General features: G+C 34.9%; 1 protein-coding gene and 1 pseudogene across 1 annotated transcript in view; both read right to left on the reverse strand.

Annotated features, from left to right (window-relative positions):
- Window positions 1-25,675, reverse strand: part of CDH18 (cadherin 18) — a 696,319-nt gene that overhangs the window by 617,710 nt on the left and 52,934 nt on the right. The gene's annotated exons all lie outside the window — the stretch shown is intronic.
- The window catches only part of LOC101671856, a 110,257-nt pseudogene continuing 105,189 nt past the window's right edge, over window positions 20,608-25,675 (reverse strand).

The raw sequence follows: 25,675 nt of genomic DNA on the forward strand, positions 1-25,675 counted from the left end.
TTATGTGTTTGTGCATGCATTTGTGTACACACATTTTTAAAAAACGTTGTGTGTGCATGTTTGTATTTGCTTTTTCCTTCTTACTTTGTCTTATTTAAGTAGATGGTTGTGTCTAATTTTTATTAAAAATAATATCATTATTACAAAGGAAAGGGAGAGAAAGACACTTTTTCAAATCATAAATAATTCAATCTAAAATATGTAATGACTTACAGTTGCTGGGACCAACAGCATCCCTGGGTAAAAGAGCTGGTATGGGGCCTTGTATTTACCAGGTTGTGTACACATCAGACTACACGAACTAAATCATTAGCACTATGTCTCCCTCATCACTAAGCTTAAAGAAATTGAGTGCCTGAATTTATCTATTGTTCTAGTTCCATTTTGACCAATTAACATGGACAGTATAAAGTCAACACTTCGACAAAATAGCCATAATAGAAGCTAATTACTCTGATTTATGTACTTTTTTTTATTTTCCCCCCTTTTCTGACCTGGTCCTCCCCTCTTCCCCAAAACCCAAACCACTCTGGTTTGTCATCTGGAATCAACTCTTCACTGAAAGCAACTAACTGGTTAACCAATATATTAAATAAGGAAACACACAACCAAGCTTCCCGTATCTCTTATAGTAAAGTTAGCTGTGGTAACTCTAAATTTTGTAATAGCAATAATATAACTAATGCTTACTTGTTGCCCATATAATAGTATTGGGTACATAAATAAGTCAGTGGGATATTTCTTCCACACAGTGATTCAAGGATCCAGTCTGACAAAAGCTGTCATTTTCACTATATGAATTGTAAGGTCTTCCTAGGTAATACCTCTACTCCACTGAGACTGCCTAAAAGGGGGAAAAAAAATCATGGACAAATAAGCACAGTAAATGCCATAAGCTGTGCCTGGAAGGACATATTACTCTCACTCCCATTCCATATCCAAGTTTTTTTTTTTTAATATACATAAAACAATAGCCAACATAAACATGAAAAGATCTTCTACATCAATCATCAGAGAAATGAAAATTAAAACCACAATGAGATATGACCTTAAAACTGTCAGAATGTCTAAAATAAAAAACAAAAGCAAGAACCAGTGTTGGTGAAGACGTGGAGAAAAAGAAGCCTTCGTGCACTTTTTGGTGGGAATGCGAATTGGTACAGCCCCTATGGGAAATATTATGGTGCTTCCTCAAAAGATTAAAAATAGAATTCATATATAATCCAGTAATTCCACAACTGGGTATTTATCAAAGAAAATTGAAACACTAATTTCAAAAGATAAATGTTTCCCTATGTTTATTTCAGCATTCCTTACAATAGCCAAGCTATGGAAGCAACCCAAGCGTCTCATTGACAGTTGAATGGCTAAAGTAGATATGGTAAATTTATGCACTGGAATATTACTCAGCCATAAAAAAAAGAATGAGATCTTGCCATTTGTAGCAAGAAGGATGGGCCTACAGAGTACAATGCTAAGTATAATAAAGCAAAAAAAAAGGGCAAATATCATATGTTTTCACACAGATGTGGAACTTAAGAAATAAACAAAATTTCAAAATTTTCAAAAACGGACTATTAAATACAGAGAACAAACTAGTGGTTGCCAGAGGGGAGGCAGATGAGGGGATAGATGAAATAAAGAGGATTAAGAGTACACTAATTGTGGTGAGCACTGAGAAATATATAAATTTGTTGAATTGTTATATTGTACATCTGAAACCAATATACCATTGTGTTAATTATATTTCAATACAAAACATAAAAAAAGATAAAATAAAACACACCTCTCTAAATGTATATACATATATAGATAGAGAGCAATAAATGAACAAAGCATAAAGTAAAAGTAATGAAGCAATAAATGAGCAAATAGTATACCAATAAGTGAAAAAGCAGCCTTTTTTTTAAACCAGAATCTTACCACCGGGCTCATCTTCCTCTCCATATTTTTTATATGTCCAATTTATAAAAACATGGCTTCTTCCTTTCAATTGTACTCCCTATAACCAACATCTTGAACCTGGGTTTTTGCCTCTTCTGACTATTTCAGTTTAAGTATCCTTATGCTTTATTCAATACATCTTGAAGAAAAAATCATCTTACCTACAAAGTCATTCAATCAATCATTTCATTTTCTGCCCACAGTATAGTGGCCTAAAAGCAACCTTTTTTAAAACACTCTTGGAGATCACTGTTGTAAAACATTTTTATGTGTATATATACCTACATACAAAATTTTATATATATATGTACATAAATGTATATATGTATACATGTATACATATATACAATTTTTTGCAACAGTGAACTTCAAGAGTGTTTCTATGTAAAATTATACATACACATATTTATTGTATATATATACATATATAGTATATATGTATACATGTATATATGCATGGTGTATATGTATGTGTGTGTGTATACATATATATATACCCACATATATATATACATGTGTATATATATATATATACACACACACACATATATATAGTAATTTTATGCAGAAATTTCCTAGCCTAATACATTATTATTTTTCATCATTTTGTGATTTATTCAATCCATTCAAACTGTAAACCTGTATCAATCCACTCAACCACTATCTCTATGGTAAAGCTGCCAAATAGCAATCATACAAAAAGGCAGATTAGTGCTACTAAAAATTTATGAATTTCAACTCTGTTTCAAATAAAGTATGAAAATTTTATCCATTGCTATAACAATTACAAAACTTTTCCAACCTGCTCAATATCTGTACATTTCCTATAACTATCCTTTTACAAGCTAACATTTTCGTCTTCTACCTAACAGAAAATAGAACATCATGTATAAATATTGTTTTTGTTGTTCCAAATGAATATGTATATAAATTTTTATTCCTTTTCTCTTAGTTTCCTTCAGCTTCAATGAAGAAAATGTAGTTTTCCCATCATGTACTTCTACGAAGACCCTCACACAATCAACTCTCCTTCTTTTTTTTTTTTTTTTTTTTTTTTTTTTTTTTTTTTTTGAGTTTTATTTAAATTCAGTTTACCAGAGTCTATTAGTTTCAGGCATGGAGTTTAGTGACTCAACATCCACACAGAACACTCTGCTCATTCCATCAAGTGCCTTCCTTCAAGCCCATCGCTCAGTGACCCCATCCCCTCAGCCACCTCCCGTCCAGCAACCGTCACTTCATTTCGTAGCGTTAAGAGTCTCCCATGGCTGGTCAATAAAAACTTTTTAAAAATCCCTCATTTCCATCCACCTCAGGCGAGGCAAACACGGACACACATCCTCCACCACACCTCGTCTGATGCACGGTAGGTCCGCGGGTAAGTGTAGAATCTCCCAAATGAAAGATGAAGGCAGGGGCCTCCGCAGGCACCAGGGAGATGCAGCATGGGAGATCAGCGTACCTTGTAGGGACTATTGGCTACATGATATTACCTACCAAAACAGGTTTAAATACTTAGTGTAAATGCAGTAAGAATAATGGCATAAACAGTAAAAAAAAAAAATTGCTAGTATATCTACTCTCCATTTAGCAATAATATCATCTCCCTCCACCTTTACAGACAAATTTTAAAGATACTTGTTTAAACTGAATTTTTTCAAAATGCCTTCACGTGCTCACTCATGAGTGCTTAGTTCCCTCCTCAGTGCATGAATTCAGCTCTTGGTGAGTATATATATATTGTCCATGTCAATAAAGCCAACAGACTTTCATACCTTTTTACGTTATTTGATTTTTAGCAGCATTTGAAATTGCAGTTCTTCTTTTTGAAACACTAATAATACTTGGTTTGTTTGATAGTTTTACTCTATTGGTTTTACCTCTTCTCCTCATTTGACTGTCTCTGTAGAGAGATAGTGGGTGGGGAGGGCAGATGTACTCCCAAGTTATATGACCTGTGGTGTTGCTGATATTGCATCAGTTCTTAGTCACTCCTATTCCAAGTAAATAATGTTCACAAATGAGAATGAAAAGCAGAACATGAGTTGTCTAGGCAACCTCTGTGGAAATCAAGGAATAGAGGAAGGAAGAAGAGAAAACATTATTAGAAAAAAGAACCTTAGGATAAAAAGAAGATAATTAAGTCCCTCAATTGATTTCATGTTCATCTCTACTATCTTTATTAGTATTCAGAGTAGCCCATACATGATGTTCTAGAAGTAAATACACAGTTACCTGGCAGACTGGTTAAAATTGGTTGATGATTATATTCTGTCTTAGAATTTTTCATTGAGCAGATTTGGAACAAGGTCTATAAACAGATATTTTGAAACAGTTCAATGCGTGATTTTCATGAAAATGGTTTGAGGACTCTACTTCAAGAACTGGACTTAAGTTTACATTTAACTTGAAGAAGATTATTGGAATACTGTGATATCTTCTCAGTTACTTGAAACTGTGTTATATGGAAAAGAATAGTATAACCATGTATTTCCAGATATTGGAACAAATCTTAGTAGTAATGGAAAGATATATATTGAGATTAGTATAAGAAAGAGATTTGCAAGGTCAGAGACAGGAAACACTGAAGCTGGTTTCATTAAAAAATAGAGATATATTTAAATGCTAATAAATTAGGATGGACATAAAGAAACATAAGAAAGTGGTTATAATCAAAGCACTGTTTGCATTTAGAGAACAGAGGGGCTGTCATTAGGATGGAACACATTGCATAGATTTAGAGATGTCTGTCATAGCTTTATTTCTTGATCAGGTAGTGGTTGCAAGGGTAATTATCTTTGCTTTTTCCCTATAATAATTCTTTAAGTTTTGTATTTGTTTTATATGGTTGCATGCATATGAAAAATATTTATATAAAGACTGAATGACCATTGGTAAGAGCTATAGTAGAGAGATACATTATGCATCTCTAAGAAAACATCTAACTCAGATCTTGTAATCCTGATGATCAAAATGCATTCTTCAAAGTTTCCAGTACTGTACTTTGAAAGAAACACATCGACTAAAGTGAGAAGGTCCCCTGAAATTGTTATTACATTGTGCTTTTAGTTCTGGTCAGGGTGTGATTTCATAAATTTTACATTCTTAGATGTAGGTTTTTGTTTTTTAATTACCCCATTCTGTCTTCAAGGTCAACAGGTTCTACTTAAAAAGATTTTAAAAGTTTCTTCATATTTTCAATCATTTATGAATATCTGAATGAAAATAAAGTACTTTAAGTCATTAAAATCTATAGAACAATAAAGATAATGGTATAAGGAGAATCATCAGTAGAAATATGTTATCACATGAGTTCAATATCAGCAAATAGAAATATCTTATAAATGTTAGCAATGAGCAAATTTATTAATAGTCATTGACTCTAGGAGACATAGTCAGACAAGTAATTAAAATGTATTTACTCTTAAAAATTATTCAAGAAATGTTACACTGCATGTGAAACTAGAAGTTAAATAAGAAATTAGAATCAAATCTTAATGTTGAGGACCCTTTTGAGTAAATGAGGAACTTTACAGATTTGCTCAAAAGCAAATTAAGACTCTATGAAAAGATAAATTGCTTTAATACAGTCTATTCCCAATTTCAGTATTTCTTGAACTTCATAATTCTCTTTATTATGTTGCACATTGGTTTACAAGTCTAATATCAGAAATAAAGTAAATCGTATTGAATTCTGAAGCACTTTCCTTCTAGACCTAAGGATTAAATTTCTCTCTTATGGCTGCAGAATGAGTATTGCATTTTCAGCTGGTTAATCCTTATAATCTATTGCCCAATCTCAATTCCCAGAAAAAATAAAAAGCTTGTTAGTAGAAGATAAGAAGTTATCACCTCAGTGAGGACTAATTCTTAGTTTCTGAAGAAAAAAAAATACTCTAGTGAAATTCTCATGTAAATTAAATTAAAGGTAAAAATGCACCTAATAAATACAAGATAGCTCTAAAGAGATTAGTACTGAACTGAGATCACCACTAGGTCTCAGTTAACTCAGTTGGAGAATGTCATTTATGAGGTCATGATCATACAGTCGTAGCACCCCACAGGCTAATTAATTTTGCTCAGAGAAAAGTTGTTTCCTCTTAACTGACTTCAATAGAGTCAACAGTTGCACAAACATGACTCATTTAATGCAAATAAGAGGTGAGATATTTTAATAGATTTATATGGGTCAGTAATTTTTAAGTCTTTGGGGTTATAGAGATCAAAATATGATCTGACAAATGTTGTGGTCTTCTTCCTAGAAATTCAACTTACACTAAATAATGTATACAATTTTATATAATCCAAAGAACTCTGGATTCCATCCATAGGCTGCCTGATGTCTAAGGTTCAAAGAAAAATACCCTGAAAAAAAAAACCCACTCAATAGAGGGAAAAAAAGATAACAAAATTAGAACATCTATTAAGTTTGGAGTAGTTTTATTTTCATATATACAAAAGGGCATATTAATTCATATTATTTATTTTTAAAATATCACAAAGGTTGTTGAAAAGTTTCAACACTTTCTTAAAGATCAATTGAAAAGCTACCTAAGGTGGTGATTTATTCATTTTGATTTATTTAATTCAGCAATTTCCCTTAGGCTTTAACAGATTTTAATAAGAAATAACTTTCTTAATATTAAACAGTTGGAACCAAAGCAGTGATATGAAGCCTCCAACTATCCTCAGACAATGCAGTAGTATCCTGACCTTTCTGCTGCTTCTTTCATGAGAGTATTTAATACAAAAATAAGGAGCATTACTACAAACAAGCCTGTCTGCAATTTGTTCTGTTATCCAAACATCGCCTTGCCTTTGGTCATCTAGCAAAAATTCTACCATAAAATTAACTAGTAATCTAGAGTGATTTTGTGTTTCATAATTAATACTTCGCTTTCTTAATTAGTAGGTAGGTATTGTAGAATGGCACACCAAAATCTATTTCACCTTCCAAATATACCTTCATGGACTACAAAGGCTAGAAATCCATAAGCTTCATTGTCAAACATTCTTGCACCTGCAGTTTAGATGACCACCTTATAACTCAGGTTCTGGATGAATTTGGGCCATTGAGATAATTTGTGTGACCTCTGAGTTAGAACCTACTTTAAAGAGTGTTTTACACCTAGGCCTCCAGATTCCTACTAAGAATCTTACAGAAACCAGGGTCAGATGGTTTCCTAGGGAAATTCTGCCAAACATTTAAAGAACCAATACCTATTCTTCTGATGCTGTTTCAAAAAATGGAAATAGAAGGAAAACTTCCAATCTCGTTCTATGAGGCATTACCTTGATCCCTACACTAGACAAAGATCTGATCAAAAAGGATAATTAGAGACCAATATCCCTGATGAACATGGATTCCAAAATTCTCACCAAGATATGATCTAACAGTACTTTACAAGGATTATTCACCAGGACCCAGTGGGATTTATTCCTGGGCTGTACAGGTGGTTCAACAATTGAAAATCAATCACTGTGACACATTGCATTAATAAAGGAAAGGACAACAACCATATGATCCTCTCAATTGATGTAGACAAAACATTTGACAAAATAGAGCATCCTTTCTTGATTAAAGCTCTCCACAGTGCATGTAGGGATAGAGAGAACATAACTCTTTATCATAAAAAAAAATCTACAAAAGGCCCATTTTGTAGGCCTTTTGATACTACATGATACTACAAAAGTATCATTTCAATGGGTAAAAACTGAGAGCTTTTCCCCTAAGGTCAAGAACATGACAGGGTTACCCACTCTCATCACTATTGTTCAACATAGTACTAGGTGTCCTAGAAATAGCAATCAGACAACAAAAAGAAATAAAAGGCATTCAAATTGGCAAAGAATTCAAACTCCCACTCTTTGCACATGACATGATACTTTATGTGAAAAACCCAAAATACTCCACCCCCAAATTGCTAGAACTCATACAGGAATTCAGTAAAGTGACAGGATATAAAATTAATGCACAGAAATCAGTTGCTCTTCTATACACTAACAATGAGACCGAAAAAAGAAATTAAGGAATCAATCCCAGTTACAACTGCACCCAAAACCATAAGATACCTAGGAATAAACCTGACCAAAGAGGTAAAGTGTCTGCACTCTAAAAACTACAGAACCCTTATGAAAGAAATCGAGGAAGACACAAATAAGTTGAAAAATGTTTTATGCTCATGGATTGGAAGAATAAATATTGTTAAAACATATATGCTGCCCAGAACAATCTACACATTCAATGCAATCCCTATCAAAATACCATCAACATTTTCCATAGACCTGGAACAAATGATTCTAAGATCTGTATGGAACCAGAAAAGAACCTGAATGGCCAGAAGAATGTTGAAAAAGAAAAGCAAAGCTAGTGGCATCACAATTCTGGACTTTAAGCTCTTATACAAAGCTTATCATCAAGACAGTTTGGTACTGGCACAAAAACAGATATAGATCAATGGAACAGAATAAAGAACTCAAAAAATGGATCCTCAACTCTTTGGTCAAATAATCTTTGACAAAACAGGAAAGAATATCCAATGGAAAAAGAGCAGTCTCTTTAGTAATTGTGTTGGGAAAACTGGACAATCGTAATTGGGTTGAAGAATAAAGCTTGACCTTTTTATTTCACCATACACAAAGATTAAACTCAAAATGGATGAAAGACCTAAATGTGAGACAGGAATCCATCAGAATCCTAGAGGAGAACACAGGCAGCAACCTCTTTGGTCTTGGCAACCAACTTCTTGCTAGACACATCTCCAAAGGCAAGGGAAACAAAAGCAACAATGAACTATTGAGAATTATTCAAGATAAAAATCTGCACAGCAAAGGAAACAGTTATTAAAACTAAAAGGCAACCTATGGAATGGGAGAAGATATTTATAAATGATATAGCAGATAAGGGACTAGTATCCAAGATCTATAAATAACTCTTTAAACTCAACACCCCCCTCCAAAAAAAATAAAAATATTGGAGTCAAGAAATGGGCAGAAGACCTGAGCAGACATTTCTTCAAGGAAGGAATGCAAATGGCCAAAAGATACATGAAAAAAATGCTTCACATCACTTGGCATCAGGATATCAGGATGCAGGCATTCAGTATCTATATCCCTGTATTAACTTCCTGTCCACTAAATTTACCAGTTATTTTCTCTTATGTGCATCAAACACATCACAGAGAAGCAAAAGAAAATACATCAGTGATAGTGTAATGCAGAATGCTGAGGCTGTATAGTTGTCTTCTCAGGCAGCTATAACAGAATACCACAGACTGGATGGCTTAGACATCATTTTATTTTCCCATAATTCTGAAAGTTGGAAGTCAAAGATCAAGGAGCTTACAGGATTGGTTTCTGGTGAGACATTTTTCCTGACTTGCAAAACTGCCTTTTTGGGGGGACACCTGGGTGGCTCAATCAGTTAGGCAGTTAATCTTCTACCTTGGGCTCAGGTCATGATCCCAGGGGCCTAGGAAGGGTCTGGGATGGAGCTTAGTCCAGCTCTCTGCTTAGCAGGGAGCCTGCTTCTTCCTCTATCCATCCCCCTTCTCATGCTTTCTCTCTTCCTCTCAAATAAATAAGTAAATAAAATATTAAAAAAAAAAACCTTCTTTTTATCTATATTCTCACATTTCCTTTGTGCATATGCAGAAAGAGATTTCTGATGTCTCTTCCTCTTCTTATAAGGACATCAATACTTTCAGATTAGGGTTCCATCTTACGATTTCTTTGAATTTTATTTACCAACATAAAGGCCCTGTTTTTAAATACAGTCACATTGGAGATTAGGGCTTTAATATATAGGAATGGGGGGGGGGAAGCACCATTCAACAGCTTACTTTCATATAATATACCATATGATTTTTTAATTAGAAGATTTAATTGTCTTTTTTAAAAGATTTTATTTATTTATTTGACAGACAAAGATCACAAGTAGGCAGACAGGCAGGCAGAAGGAGAGAGGAGGAAGCAGGCTCCCTGCTGAGCAGAGAGCCATGTGGGGCTCAATCCCAGGACCCTGGAATCATGACTGGAGCCAAAGGCAGAGACTTTAACCCACTGAGCCACCCAGGCGCCCCTAATTGTCTTTGTTAAATGATTTATGAATTAGGAAGCAGTTCATCTAACAGGTAGAGTGGAGCTCCACATATCTAAATAAAGAAAAGGGTTTTTTTGTTTGTTTTGCTTTGTTTTGTTTTTAATTTAAATTCAAGTTAGTTAACCTATAGTATATTATTGGTTTCGTGGGTAGGTACTGTATGATAGTTTAGGCACACACACATACTCTCTATCAACCTGAGAGGTACAAGCATAGAGAACGCTCACCATCATTTTATCGTCTTCTGTAAATGACAGCCATTGTTGTTAGTACCGTTGACATTGGAAAGAGTTATTTTTCTCTCTGTGGTCAACTGCTATAATCTCTGAGGCCTAGAAGAACACCTACTATTGAATATATGTTCAAACATATTTGCTAACATTGACTGTAGAATGCTCACCTTCTTATGTAAATTGTTTTCCTCCCAGACCATTCAAGAGTTGCCTTGTTTTTTATTCATTTTAATAATCTGTCAACATCTTAGTACCAACATATTAAAAAATAAAGTAATCTTATTAGATTTACTTTTATCATTGGCACCTGTGGGATCAATCTCAAAATTTAACATTGCCTCTTTCTTTTTGTTTGAGAACCTGACAGTCTGTCCACAAACTACATCTCATCCCTCCTTTCCAATTGCCTTTGGAGACAAAACAAAACAAAACTTGAGTATCATTTAATCCACCTGAGAATTTTGCTGGCTCTACTTTGAAAATATATTTGTAATTTATCACTTCTAACTATTTCTATTTCCCCCACCCTGTTTAAGCCCCTATACCCTTTGATTAATGTAACACCCTCCAAAAAAGCTCTTCCTGATTCCGTTTTTGCCCTCTTCTAATTTCTTCTTCAAGAATAATCCTGTTAAAATTAAGTCCAAACATGTTACACCTTTCCGAAAATGCCACATTAATTTCCTTTCTCACTCATATTAAAAGCCAAAATCCTTACTGTACTTTCCAAGGCCTTTCCCTCTGCGGCCCCATTAACACCCTGACTCTGGCCTGATTTACTGCCTATACCTTTTGTTCATTCCACCTAGTCATCAAGGTCTCCTTATTCTTCTAGAAACAACTCACAGATTCCATTACTTAGAGGTATCTACTTCATTAGCAACTTCATGTTCTTCGGGTTTTGTTTAAAAGCTATAATTTCTGGGGTGCCTGGGTGGCTCAGTGGGTTAAAGCCTCTGTCTTTAGCTCAGATCATGATCCCAGGGTCCAGGGATTGAGCCCACATCAGGCTCTCTGCTCGGTGCGGAGCCTGCTTCCTTCTCTGCCTCTCTGCCTACTTGTGATTTCTGTCTGTCAAATAAATAAATAAAATCTTAAAAAAAAAAAGAGCTATCATTCCTTAGTAATCTTTGTCCCAGGAAGAGATGATTCTATAAGGATAATTTTCCTTACACCCTATTTATTATTTATATTATTTGAATGTTATTTAAGATGGTTCAACTATACCTCTGCCTCCATTTGTTTATGTAAAATTCTAAATAACTAAAATGATAACTTGAATCCTAATTTTCTTCCACATTTGTACAAAATGTGTTATGTTTCTATAGTAAAAATTATGCAAGGAATCCAGTACTTATTTTCCATTTATCTTCTAGAGCTAACTTTATGCTAAGCTAAAATAAATGTATTAAGCTCAGATTTTGTTTTTTGGTTAAAGGTTTTACTTTTTTTTTTTCCTTTAAAGTTCATTAGATGACAAGACAGCATGGTACTCGCAAAAAAACAGACACATAGACAAATGAAACAGAGTAGAGAGCCCAGATATGGACCCTCAACTCTATGGTCAAATCATCTTAGACAAAGCAGGAAAAAATATCCAGTGGAAAAAGACAGTCTCTTCAATAAATGGTGCTGAGAAAATTGGGCAGCTATGTACAGAAGAATAAAACCAGACCATTCTCTTACACCATACACAAAGATAAACTCAAAATGGATGAAAGACCTCAATGTGAGACAGGAATCCATCAAAATCCTAGAGAAAAACATAGACAAGAACCTCTTTGACATCAGTCAGAGCAACTTCTTTCAAGACACATCTCTAAAGGCAAGGAAAACAAAAGAGAAAATGAAATTTTGGGACTTCATCAAGATTAAAAGCTTATGCACACTAAAGGAAACAGTCGACAAAACAAAGAGGCAACCTATGGAATGGGAGAAGATATTTGCAAATGACACTACAGACAAAGGGCTGATATTCAAATCTATAAAGAACTTCTCAAACTCAACACCCCAAAAAAACAGATAATCAAGTCCAGAAATGGGCAGAAGAAATGAACAGATACTTGTACAATGAAGACATAAAAATGATTGTAGACACATGAAAAAATTTCATCATAATTAGCCATCAGGGAAATTCAAATCAAAACCACATTAAGAGACCACCTTACATCAGTTAGAATAGCAAAAATTAACAAGGCAAGAAAAAACAAATGTTGGAGAGGATGTGGAGAAAGGGGAACCCTCTTACAATGTTGGTGGGAATGCAAGTTGGCACTGCCAGTTTGGAAAACAGTGTGGAGGTTACTCAAAAAGTTAAAAATAGAGCTTCCCTATAACCCTGCAATTGCATTACTGGGTATTTCCCTCAAAGATACAGATGTAGTGAAAAGAAGGGCCATATATATCCCAACATTCAGAGAAGCAATGTCCACAACAGCCAAACTGTAGAAAGAGCAGAGATGTCCTTCAACAGATGAATTGCTAAAGATGTGGTCCATATATACAATGGACTATTACTCAGTCATCAGAAAGGATGAATAACCAATTTTTGTATCAACGTGGATGGGACTGGAGGATATTATGCTGAGTGAAATAAGTCAAGCAGAGAAAGTCAATTACTATATGGTTTCATTTACTTGTGGAACATAAGGAAAAACATGGAGGACATTAGGAGAAGGAAAGGAAAAGTGAAGGGAGGTCAATGAACCATGAGAAACTGTGGACTCTGAGAAACAAACTGAGCATTTTAGTGGGGAAGGATGGTTGAGCCTGGTGGTGGTTATTAAGGAGGGCACATATTGCATGGAGTTCTGGGTGTTATACGTAAACAATGAAACTTGGAACACTACATCAAAAACTAATGATGTATTTTATGGTGACTAACATAATGCAATAAAAAATATATAAAGTTCATTAGGCCTACTTTACATTTTCTTCTATTTTCATCACGTGGGTCATAAAATATATTGATTTCAATATAACCCACTTAAAATGAGCAATAAAACAACTTTGGGATGGAGGATGTGGGAAAACATGACTATAGAAGCTCAATAAATAAATCTAACATGCATACTAATACTCAATGGATAAAAGCATGTGGAGAATGGTATATTTGTCTTGAAGAATTTAAGCACAATTCCCCTGTCATTAGAAAGTCCAATAGGGTATGAGAGACTTTTGAATAATCCAGTAATAATGAGTGTCACTTAAATGTTTGTGTCTGTTAAAAAATACAACTATTTTTTATCTCTTATCACCTGTTTTGTTATTGTTCAATATGCAAATGTGTTTAAAACAATTCAGTATCTTAAATAATTATGTCTATGCGGAAGCTGATTTCTGGTGGAGGATTTTCCAACTTGCTGTTTATCATTTATATGTTTTGAATGCTATGCTAGATTGTGAAACTATTTATAACTTACTTTGATTACCTTGGATTTTGCCAAGTTTTAGAGTTATGCAATGTACAAGAGAAGAGGATTAGAGTGGATAGAATAGGAACACTGATGAAAAATTACTTCCATTAATATTTGACAGCCTACATTTTAGCAAGAAGTTCTGGGTAGGAAAAGAAGAAAATGATTCTGATCTTGTTACAATGGTAACAACTATAAAAATTAAATCAGAATTACTGTTAGATGAATTTTTCCCCATTAAGGTATATATATTATGGAAATAATGTCATAGTGTTTGCTGAAAATGGCTCAGCATTTTAATGAGTTTTGAAAGTTTTGATAAGTTTTAAAAATCTTATATGCTAATTTTCCTATAAACTTTTGCATTTCTGATTAGTCCAAAAGGAACATATTATATTGATTACATTATTATGTCTGATTTTTTTTTCCTACTCTAACACCTAACAATTATGTAGCATGTCCTTCCCTCATTAGGGCCTAACGTTGAAAAAAGATTAGATAACAGATGGGTTAAAACTTTTGGTGTTGTAGCTCAAAGCAGATGAAGTAATAGAAATATCTCTTATGGAAAACCTGCCAAGAGGAAATCAATCTTGAAGACTTAAAAGATTTTATTGTCTTATAGTTACTTGACATCAGGGAATATATATGAATATATATGCATATATAATATTCTTATATATATATACACAACTTTTTTTTTTCTCTTTACTGCTGGTCTGAAATGTGAATCTGACAGAATACAGTAACTGGTAACACACACTAAAGACTGAAGAAAAAATACCAGGAAGGAGACTAGGGATCCTAGAGAATTGAAATATTTGAGGATAATTAAAGCACTGGGTAGAAGACAGGGTTCTAAAAACACAAATAGATGTCCTACCAATAAGAGATTATGCTGACTGAAATCAGTCAAGCAGAGAGAGTCAATTATCATACGGTTTTATTTATTTTTGGAGTGTAACAAATAACATGGAGGACATGGGGAGAAGGAGAGGAGAAGGGAGTTGAGGGGAATTGGAAGGGGAGGTGAACCATGAGAGACTATGGACTCTGAAAAACAATCTGAGGGGTTTGAAGGGGCGGGGGGTGGGAGGTTGGCGGAACCAGGTGGTGGGTATTAGAGAGGGCACGGATTGCATGGAGCACGGGGTGTGGTGCAAAAACAATAAATTCTGTTATGCTGAAAAGAAATAAAAAAATAAAAATAAAAATAAAATATATATTAAAGAAAGAAAAAAAGAAAGAAAGAAAAAGCCATCCCCTGAGAGGGATAATCTTAGAGAAAAAAAATCCCTACTTAGGAATCAGGAAAAATTGGACTAAGTTAGGAGACCAATCTAATACACTAACTCTAATTTAAAGATCTATGGATTAGAAAATGTAATTCATACCAATAGAAGTTTTTTGTCTTTTTTCTGGATTCCATCCATGTGGAATTCACTAACAGAAACTGCCAGCTATTTTATTATTTCATCCTTTTGTGTTATAACCAAGGTTATTATGAAAAAAAGTTCCCCATCAATCAAGGTAAAATCCCTCAGGAGTGTTTCTTCTGACATCCAAGTTAGTGGAGAAAGTTAATTCTACCTAAAGAGATTGAAGACCAGGTAATAGAGATAGGTTTAGTGGATTTTGTGGACTAATAGGCACAAATCCTATTAACAGGCAAGCTGTTTTGTTATCTTCTAGTAATATGACTTTGCTTTGCCTCTAAATCCTAAAACTTGGTTATGGTCAAGCAAACCAATTTATAACTCAAATCACTTCCCCTGCTCATTGTCTATATGACAGCCTTATTACAGTTGAATTCTGACCTCTCAACAAAAATTTATTTCAATTTGATAGTCAAACAATACAACAGTATTCTAATTACCACTTATAAAGAACCATAATCACTTAGTGCACTGTACAGACAACTAAAATTATTTATGCTTTTCCCATGAAATGTTTACTTTAAAAAAACAGAGAAATAATAAATGCATGTTTTATTGACATAACCCTAAACCTATGTTTAACAGCAAACCTAAAACAGCATGGGAAGTAAGTTTGATACTTCTACATCCTTTTAAATTTCCCACCAAGCCTGCATGTTACAATTGATTAAGGAAACACCTTAAAAGGGTAAAAAGAAGTCTTCTCTTAAACTAAAGTATCTGCTTTGTAGTTTATATAAGAAGACACATTTAAAAACATAAGAAAAGCTCTGGAGATTAACCTTTGAACTGTACCTATTGTACTAACAGATAAAAACAACTTCAAGATAGAGTTTTCAGTAAGGGTTCAGCCCATTATAGATGAGACACCCGAAAACAAAATCCTTAAGCTCTGTTATCAAAGATCTCAATTCTGAACAGCACAACAAAAGAAAAAGTCTATCAAACAAACCAATCACAGGTATCTTTCAAAGAAAAATTGGTATATAAAAATGAAAAGAAAACCCTCGTTTTTTATTATAAAATAAGGCCTATCTAGTTCAAACATAAACATTTTATTCCTTTTCAATTAGATATAAATCCTTGGTTCTTTCCACAGAAATAAACTATTCTACCAATAAAGTCAGATTAGGATTTTGCATTTTTATGGCTACTACCAAGAGTATGGCACAATATCTGTCTCAGTCTGTCTATAGTTCAAAGATTAAGCCAAGAAAATTCTACCTAGGATGGAAAATTGAACCAACATGAGATATATATGGATTCACATAGCTTTCTTAGGAAAAAAGGAAGATAGTAGAGTTGGCTAGACCTGTAAACCAACTATCTTTTTTTTTTTTTAATTGGTGGGTAAAATTATGCTTTGCTCTGTAATTAAAATTATACATACCCTAATGTCTTATTTCCCTGTATGTTTTTGGATTTTTAACTGTGAGCTTATTTTCCATGGAACTCTATTCATGCAAATGCTTTGAGCATGCAGAGTTCCTTCAAATAGCTTGTATTTACTTTGGATTTATTATTTTTTCTATCAACCGGATTATCTGAATTCAGTATGAACTGTTAAAGCTAAGTTATCATTATTAATTCTCAGGGAAAGGTTTTTCACCCTCTAGCTCTTCATTTTGAGAAAAAAAAATGGTTTTGGATCTAGCATGGGGTGAGAGGAAGTGACCTGATATTTAGTGCACGCTTACCCTGAAGTTACAGTCATTTGAAGTCCCAAACCTATTTAGAAGTTCTACAGAAGGCTTACTACCTAGAGCCAGTCCCAGAAATACATAAGAAATAAAGTTCAATTTCCTTAGGTTTCATTTTACAATGTCCTCAGGGCAAGTAGCTTGTTCTAGTGAAATGCTGTTTACCTCTCTTCTTTCTTGCTTTTAAATTAGTTTTTGGTCTCGGGACTCTTTATTTCCTTGGTAACTTCTTAATGCAATTAGAAAGTTGGTTTACTTTCATATATTTATTTTAAAAAATTATATACAGTGTTTTTAATACTTTTCACCAGGAGGATGGCCATGTATATATTCCAGCCTTATGCTGGAAACATAGGTTAAGAGTACTTCTTTTAAATGTTTCTAAATCAAATTTTATTTTAAGGGACTATATAAAAGGATAAATATAATTTTTATAGAGTATTTACTTAGATTCAATTGTTATAAAGACTTTACAACATTGCTTCATCTATTCACAATACTGTGGTATGTTAAAGAACATTCTTGACTTTCAATCACTTTACCCCACATATATAATTTTCCAGGAAGAGAGAAATTGAGAACACAAGCACACAAGCAGGGGGACCTTTAGGCAGAGGGGGAAGCAGGCTCCCTGTTGAGCAAGGAGCCTGATGTGGTACTGGATCCCAGGACCCTGGGATCATGACCTAAGCTAAAGACAGACACATAACTGAGCCACCAAGGCATCCTTACCTATATATTTTTATAAGCATCTTATAAAACTATGAATCTTTCCTTGCATGACCACAGTTTCCTTTCTATACATCACAATATGAAATTAACTATTTGGCATCATCTAATATGTTCATTCTCAAATTTCCCCGCTTATCTCAAGAAAAGACTTTTTGTAGCTTATTTGAAACAGAATCAAGGTTCACATTTATATGTACTATGTCTCTTATGTCCTTTTTAATTTAAAACAGCCTCCATCCTCTGTTTTTATTCCCCCTTGCTTGTTTAAGATAGATTTTTTTTTGATAAAAATTTTAATAGTTTTCCTCATGCACTTTAAGAAACTTTAATCCTGCTTTTGTGGGTCTCCATATCTGTTCCTATAGAAATCACCAAGGAATATATTTTGTTAATCCAATGGACCTCTCAACAGCAAATGTGCATTTAGGTCGAGACTGGTCACCAATCACCCCAGCAGAGGGGATTTAATATTGAGTGAAAAGCACGAGGTGAGTGTAAGGATCAGAAATCACAAAGCAGAGGATATATTGAAAACAAGGAATACAGTTTTCTCACCTAACTATATTGCTTTGCAAACACACAATACCCCATGAAATAAAGCACATCTTACATGTCTGACCTTCTCAGAAAATCACCTTTTTAACTCTGTGTGAAATATGTGTGAAATATACCATATTACATAAATGTGAGGCATTGGTAGTGGTTAATTTATTTGTACAATTTATAAAAGGCTTATTATGTACATAATACTGAGTTACTGATGATAACAGAAGTCACATTTTTTGAAATCTACTAATGGATTCACTCATATTGATGAATAATCCAACAGTGTAATAACTATTTCCTCCTTCCAATGTCAAAATGTTAATGAATATATAGATGGTTACACAAGCATTGAATGGAAGAGAGAGTGTTTAAATCCTGCCTGGATTGCAGCATGTCCTTTTTACTTTTGGAGGACATTTACCTTATAAAAACCTTTCTAATTAGAAGAAAATACCAAAAAATTCCTTGCAGTATAGAATAGATTTTTTTTTTTCTTTTTTGAAAAGGAACTAATTTCCAAAATACCTTTCTAATTTGGCCAGTGTTTCTTAAATGGTTACTGAAGAGAAAAGTTTTTCATCTTCTGGTATCAGCTCTGCATTCTGGCAGATACAATAAACTAGTTAGATGTGAGTAAACTAGCCTGGGAGCGGAATCATTCTTAAAGAGCACGGAAAGAATGCACAAGAATTTTTGTTTAGATGTGATTCTTCAGTAACATTAAATTTAAATACCACAAAAAACTAAGTCCGAATCATTTAACTATTTCCAGACAAAGTTCTCTTCTGAATTGAACTAAGAGATAAGAACCTTGTTCTTCCTGTCTCTTTTTGTTGATGACTTTATGAACTCAATGTAAGCCTCATGTGTTCCATTCTTTCCATTATAGCTGCCTTTCTTCCTACTGATTTCTTCCCCAGTGAAAGGAAAATGTAATACAACAATGAACTTGTTCAAAATGTAACTGCCTTTACATCCCTTGAACCAAAAGTGATTTGAGGAATAAAGAGTTTTTGACATGTAATTTAAATCTATCCTTGATAAGTGATTTGACTAGGGAGAAATTGTTTTAGGAAAAATCAAGGTCAACGAAAATGGGAAAGCACATCGGAAATATTTGAAAGAAATGTTCTCCATTGTTTGTTCTATGTAAGTGTGACTTATTAAATGCATTTCTTACTTTTATTTTTAAAGCAAATATATTTTATTTGAAATAAACAAAAGTGATCCTATAGCTCAGGGGGTCACTTGGAAACAAACATGCTTGACTATATTACTAAGCCAAACTTAAAAGGAAAGACAACCCCCCTTCTTTTTTGACATGTATCCACAGATAAATAGGAAGACACTACCCGTTTTTTTTTTTTTTGAAAAAATGACCCTCCCATAAGGCCTGGTCATAGAAGTGTAAACAACATAAATGGATACACCATTAGCAGTTGTCATATCATATCTATGTCACCCATGGATTCTGAGATCACACATAGACCTGCCAATACACCTGGGAAGAGTTGGTACATCACAGTTACATCTGAGTTCTTGGCAGACAGCACTGAAGAAGAGCAATTTGGAACAAGGTGTACATCTTATTTTGAACAAATCACCAATATTCCCTCAAATAACAGGTTACAGTAGAAAGATTCTACCTGGAATGTATCCTTTTCACTTTGGTTCATCTTTAGATTTTGTTTGAGATTTACATAGTTGTTTAGATTCATTTGCTTATAGTACAATCCCACCACAAAGTATTAAAGCGCAAGATACCGATTATACCTTCAACATCTGTGTTTTTCAAAATTTATACTCTAGTGCATTCCTAATACATCAGTAGTTCATTAGTAATAAAAAATAATGACAAATGGGTAAAACCCGTCTAAAAATGCAGACCGATGTCTACAACTGTAACGCTACTGGGTGGGAAGGAGACAAGAAAGGGAAGAGAAGAAAGCACTTGATGTTCAGGAACTGTGGTGTGTAAGACTCTGGGTTAAAATACAACTTCCTGGGCGCCTGGGTGGCTCAGTGGGTTAAGCCGCTGCCTTTGGCTCAGGTCATGATCTCAGGGTCCTGGGATCGAGTCCCGCATCGGGCTCTCTGCTCAGCAGGGAGCCTGCTTCCTCCTCTCTCCCTCTGCCTGCCTCTCTGCCTACTTGTAATCTCTCTCTGTCAAATAAATAAATAAAATCTTAAAAAAAAAAATACAACTTCCCCAGAGAAGTGGGCTATAATGGAATTTCCAGACAACTTCCTTTGCCTCTGCAAAGGGACCTGAAAAGCCCAATTCCAAACTTTTGGAAACAATAGCCTTGACATGTTTACTTTTTTTTTTTTTTTTTTAAGAGAGAGAGAGAGAGTGAAAGAAAAAGAGACAGGGCACATGCTTAAGGAGAGGGGCAAAAGGAGAGGGAAAGAAAATGTTAAGCAGGTTCCACACTGCCCAGCATGGAGCCTGACATAAGGCTCCAACTCACAGCCCTGAGATCATGACCTGAGCTGAAATCAAGAGTTGGAGTCTAAACTACTGAGCCCCCAAGGTGCCCCCAGTTATGAGACGTTATAAATGCTGATCAAAGTAGTTGAAGGGAGGAAGGACGAATGTGTCTTCCATTCAGCTAGTTTATAGCACAGCCTTGTTAGTTGTTGGTGGATCGGCAAGAATCACGGAGGTACTAGAAGTGCTTTGAAGGACGGGGGAGAAAAGTCCTGAGCATATTACCTGTCGATATTAATAACAGGACTTCATGGCTAGGAAAATTAGCTAGACAGGAAAATGACTCCAGGACACATCGCTCTCTTCATCACTAAATGTGACAGAATTAAAACAAACAAACAAAACAACAACAACAACAAACAAACGCAAGTAGATGTAGTGAAAACAGAAAATTGCAAAGCAAATAACACAAGAGAATCAAGATGTTGCTGTAGGTTCAACAATATTCCAGGAGGGCTAGAAAACCTTTAACTAAGGCCCGAACAAAATATCACTCTCGTTTACAAATAAATCACTATTTATCACATGACCACATGTTGAATCCTTCCCTCCTACATACTGAAGAATCCTTACATTCAGCCTTTAAGCATTCTACATTTTTTTTGCTGATCTTCTTTTAGTCAATTTTGGTGCAGGTAACTGGCAATGGCTGGCACAAAGCATTGAACGTGGTGTCTGACACTGTGTGACAGTTGTCACTAATTGCTGCCTGATACTCATCTTCTTTTTTTCTTTTTTTTTTTTTTTAAGATTTTATTTATTTATTTGACAGACAGAGAACACAAGTAGGCAGAGAGGCAGGCAGAGAGAGAGGAGGAAGCAGGCTCCCTGCCCAGCAGAAAGCCCGATGCCGGGCCCGATCCCAGGACCCCGGGATCATGATGTGAGCCAAAGGCAGAGGCTTTAGGCCACTGAGCCACCCAGGTGCCCCTAATACTCATTTTCTGCATGTTCTATGATTTTAATAAACTTCTTGGCAGTTTGGACTTCACTTGGAACAATTACTGAATGCTGTACCTCTTCATGACTAACCAACTGAACATGGCCATCTCCACACCAGTAAACCGGAATCTTGAGTATTCCAACAACCTGGCCTGTAAGTGGTGTGGGGGTTCTCATCTCCAACGACCACTCCAGAAGCTTTTAGGCTGAAGCTAGTGGCTTCTGATATATGCAACAATGGTCTTTTGCCATCTACATTATTGGCATAAAGAGTACAAAAGTCGTTGGAATAATGATCCATGACAGGATTCTCTGTACCTCCACCCATGTCCTCCGGCTGGCTGGCTGTCACTTGCTTCTTTATCTAAGGGATCACAATTAAGGGAAATATTGATTCTTGGATCTAAAAATCTGCTATTACCCAGATCACTCTGTTCTGCCTTTAAGACCTGATCTTCACACCCTTCAATCTTTCCAGATAGAAGGGTGTGAAGTGGGCAAATGACTGTACTGCCCCTTCCTTGAGGAGACTGTCATTATTAAGCAGTAGCCAGACATCCTGAACACGTCATTAATTCCCCGGGGGGTACATGAGTGATGAATTCAGCAGCTTTGGGTACCCTCGTCTCATGTGACACCAGATTCTCCAAATTGGTGGTATTGGGCTGCTCTCCAATTTCTTACTTTTAGAATTTCTGCTTACTCTTTGATTAAGAATGTTATCCTTGTTGTATAGTATGTGTCAATAGTTAATTATACACACATTTAATTAAATATCTAATATTTGCCCCAGAATATGCTCCACTCTGAGGATAGAGAGATGAGTAAAAGACAGTGTCTGGCATGGAAGAATTTACTTAAATTCAAATAAACTTTATGGACAATGATGACTTAACAGAAGGCTACTTGAATATTTACTGAATGCTTGAAGGACATAAGGATAATTGAAAAATGTTAAGCTGAATATTAGTATTTGCAATGAAGTTTTATTTGTGTAACAGATTTTTGGAAGAGGAGACATATTTCTCAAAAATAATCTTGATTTTATTTGCTCCAATGGCTTTTATAAAACATCTATCTATTATTATATTTGTGTTCGGTTTTCATCATTCTCATTCTCCTTAACTGTAATTTTACTCGTTCTCCTGAAATTTCCAGATATATTGCAGGCCTATATTTGAAACATAGTGTGTGTGTGTTGGGGGGGGGGTCTGTGTGTGTGTGTGTCTCTGTGTCTGTGAGAGAGAGAGAAAGAGGAAGAAGTTGATTGACTAATTAATTCCATATATATATATATATATATATATATATATATATATATAGATTTAGATTTTATTTATTTATTTGACAGAGAGAGATCACAAGTAGGCAGAGAGGCAGGCAGAGAGAGAGGAGGAAGCAGGCTGTCCGCTGAGCAGAGAGCCTGATGCAGGACACGATCCCGGGACCCTGAGATCATGACCTGAGCCGAAGGCAGAGGCTTAACCCACTGAACCACCCAGGTGTCCCGTTCCATATATTTGACAACTATATCCAGAGAGAGGGGAAAAGCCTATTAAGAGCCCCTGAATAACAAAGGCAACATTTTGAGCAAAGCAAGCCCCAGTACGAATTCCTTCAGGGAAGATAAACATCTTATAATATACTATTTTCAGACAAAAATGCAGTTAAATGGCACAACCATTTGTGCCATAGCATCTCTTATATTGTGAATGGACTTGTTTGTTTCAAGCGTTAGAATCAATATGTTATCTTAAAACTTATTTTAAAAAATTGAATAAATAAGAAATTTTTTAAAAATAGGAAAACTAAATTTTTATATCCAATGTTTTAAATACTTTAAAGTTATTTAAGTTTAAATGCTTTTAAATGTTTTTAATGTCTCTTAATCCAAAACCTATCCTGCAATTGCCTTAAAAAATATTACATAACCATACTTGAAAAAATATTCAGGGGCGCCTGGGTGGTTCAGTGGGTTAAGCCTCTGCCATCAGTTCATGATCTCAGGGTCCTGGGGTCAAGCCTCGCATGGGGCTCTCTGCTCATCAGGGAGCCTGCTTCCCCCTCCCTCTCTCCCTGCCTCTGTGCCTACTTGTGATCTTGCTCTCTCACTGTGAAATAAATAAATTAAAAAAAAAAAAACCTTTAAGAAAGAATGAGATGGAACCACAATGTATTTTACTATTCTTAAAGAATGATGCTTTTTGCATTGTTGTAATTATGAACCACATATACAAAGACAAAAACTTTTTTTAACAATCCCCATGGGTAGTTCACGTTATTTGATTACTAGAAAATTAATATTATAATGAATACATTTCAAGAATACACTTCTAGTCAAAAACATCTGAACAGTGTTTAATGAGGGAAGACATTCTGCATTTCATCACTGAGTTTATACACAAAAGACATGTTCTGTCCTCACATAGAAAGGAGAATACTAACAAAACATTTTACATTTTAAATTCATAACTCCTCGGATCTTGTAGTTTTGCTTTCACAGATTGGGATTCTGAATGTTTGGTATGATTGGTACAGGAAAAGAGTAGAACTAATTTTACTTAAAGATGCAAGAAAAGAAATTGAGAGGTCTCTGTTCCACTTCAAATTACAATAAGCAAGTGAATGGATGAATAAATAAATAATAAATATATAATGAGTAAATAAAGAAACTATTTGTTAATCTTGACATTAACAAGAGCCACACCTGGTGGGTGGTAGACAACAGTTTCAGGCTGACCACAGCAGGAATCAGATGGAACACCCAAAGTTGGGATCATTCGGGCAGAATATATTTACAAAAGACTTTTTACAAAGAGTCATGTGTCTGTGTGACAAATAAGTTTTCACTGTGCTGAGGCCCAAGGGAATAATGTAGAGATAGTCCTACAAGGAAGATCGCTTTCAGTGGAGCTAGATAAATTAGTCAAGAACAGAGCCTCAAAGAAACAACCTCAAGTGGTGCTGGGTAGAAACACTGCTTTCTCCTTGTTATCTTCTGCCAGGGCACTGACTGACGGCCCAACAGAAACAGAGCAAGGGGAGAGTCCATACAGGTCAGCATCATGAGCCAGGAAGCTGAGCTCATAAACGTGGGGGGTGGATCTGGAAGAACCGACAGCAAATACTTAGTTCAGGATATAAAAGTGTATTTTGAATGGACAAATAAGGGATGAACAATAAATGACAAGTTCTCATTTCTTTCTTTCCTTTTTTTTTTTTTTTAAAGATTTTACTTATTTATTTGACAGAGAGAGATCACAAGTAGGCAGAGAGAGAGAGAGAGAGAGAAGGAAGCAGGCTCCCTCCCAAGCAGAGAGCCTGATGTGGGACTCGATCCCAGGACTCTGGGATCATGACCTGAGCCGAAGGCAGAAGCTTAACCCACTGAGCCACCCAGGTGCCCAAGTTCTCATTTCTTAAGGGTTTGTTACCAAATGTTGTGGAGAAACTAGTCCTTTATCTCTCAAGGTAAATAAATGCATTAGATGTTTTATTTTCATATAGGAAATCATGATAAATATTTTAGTGGAATTAAAATGCTATTAACATTTAAGCATCTTTAGGATTATAAAAAATGTTATATTTATAAATTTAGGGATATATGTATATATACACACATATATATTTGATTTTCTTAAAGTTTCTAAGCTAATCTCATATTTGTTTCAATTTCTTTTGACTAACTGGCAAGATCCTTCACCTGTTGTTTTAATATAATACGAACACTAAAACTGCTTCACAAAACAAGGAAGCTTATCATGGCAGTGCTAATTAGAAATAATATTTTTTTAAATGTCAAACAATAAACAATGTGATTTCCAACATTAAAAATCAATGAAGGGGTGTCTGGTGGCTGAGTTGGTTAAGCAATCAAGTCTTGATTTGAGCTCAGGTGATGATCTCACGGTGGTGAGATGAGCCCCATTTCTGGCTCCCCCTTTTGAGGAGTTTGCTTCTCCCCCCTCTCTGCCCCTCCCCCCCACTCATGCGCTCTCTCATGCGTGCGCTCTCTCTCTCAAATAAATAAATCTTTTAAAAAATCAATAAGTTATGATATAAGGAATTTGAGAAACAAAACAGAGGATCATAGGGGAGGGGAGGGAAAAATGAAAAAAAAAAAAAAGAAACCAG

This window comes from Mustela putorius, unplaced genomic scaffold (genome assembly GCF_011764305.1).
Source record: "Mustela putorius furo isolate JIRA1106 unplaced genomic scaffold, ASM1176430v1.1 tig00000589_pilon_pilon_pilon, whole genome shotgun sequence".
Lineage (NCBI taxonomy): Eukaryota > Metazoa > Chordata > Mammalia > Carnivora > Mustelidae > Mustela > Mustela putorius.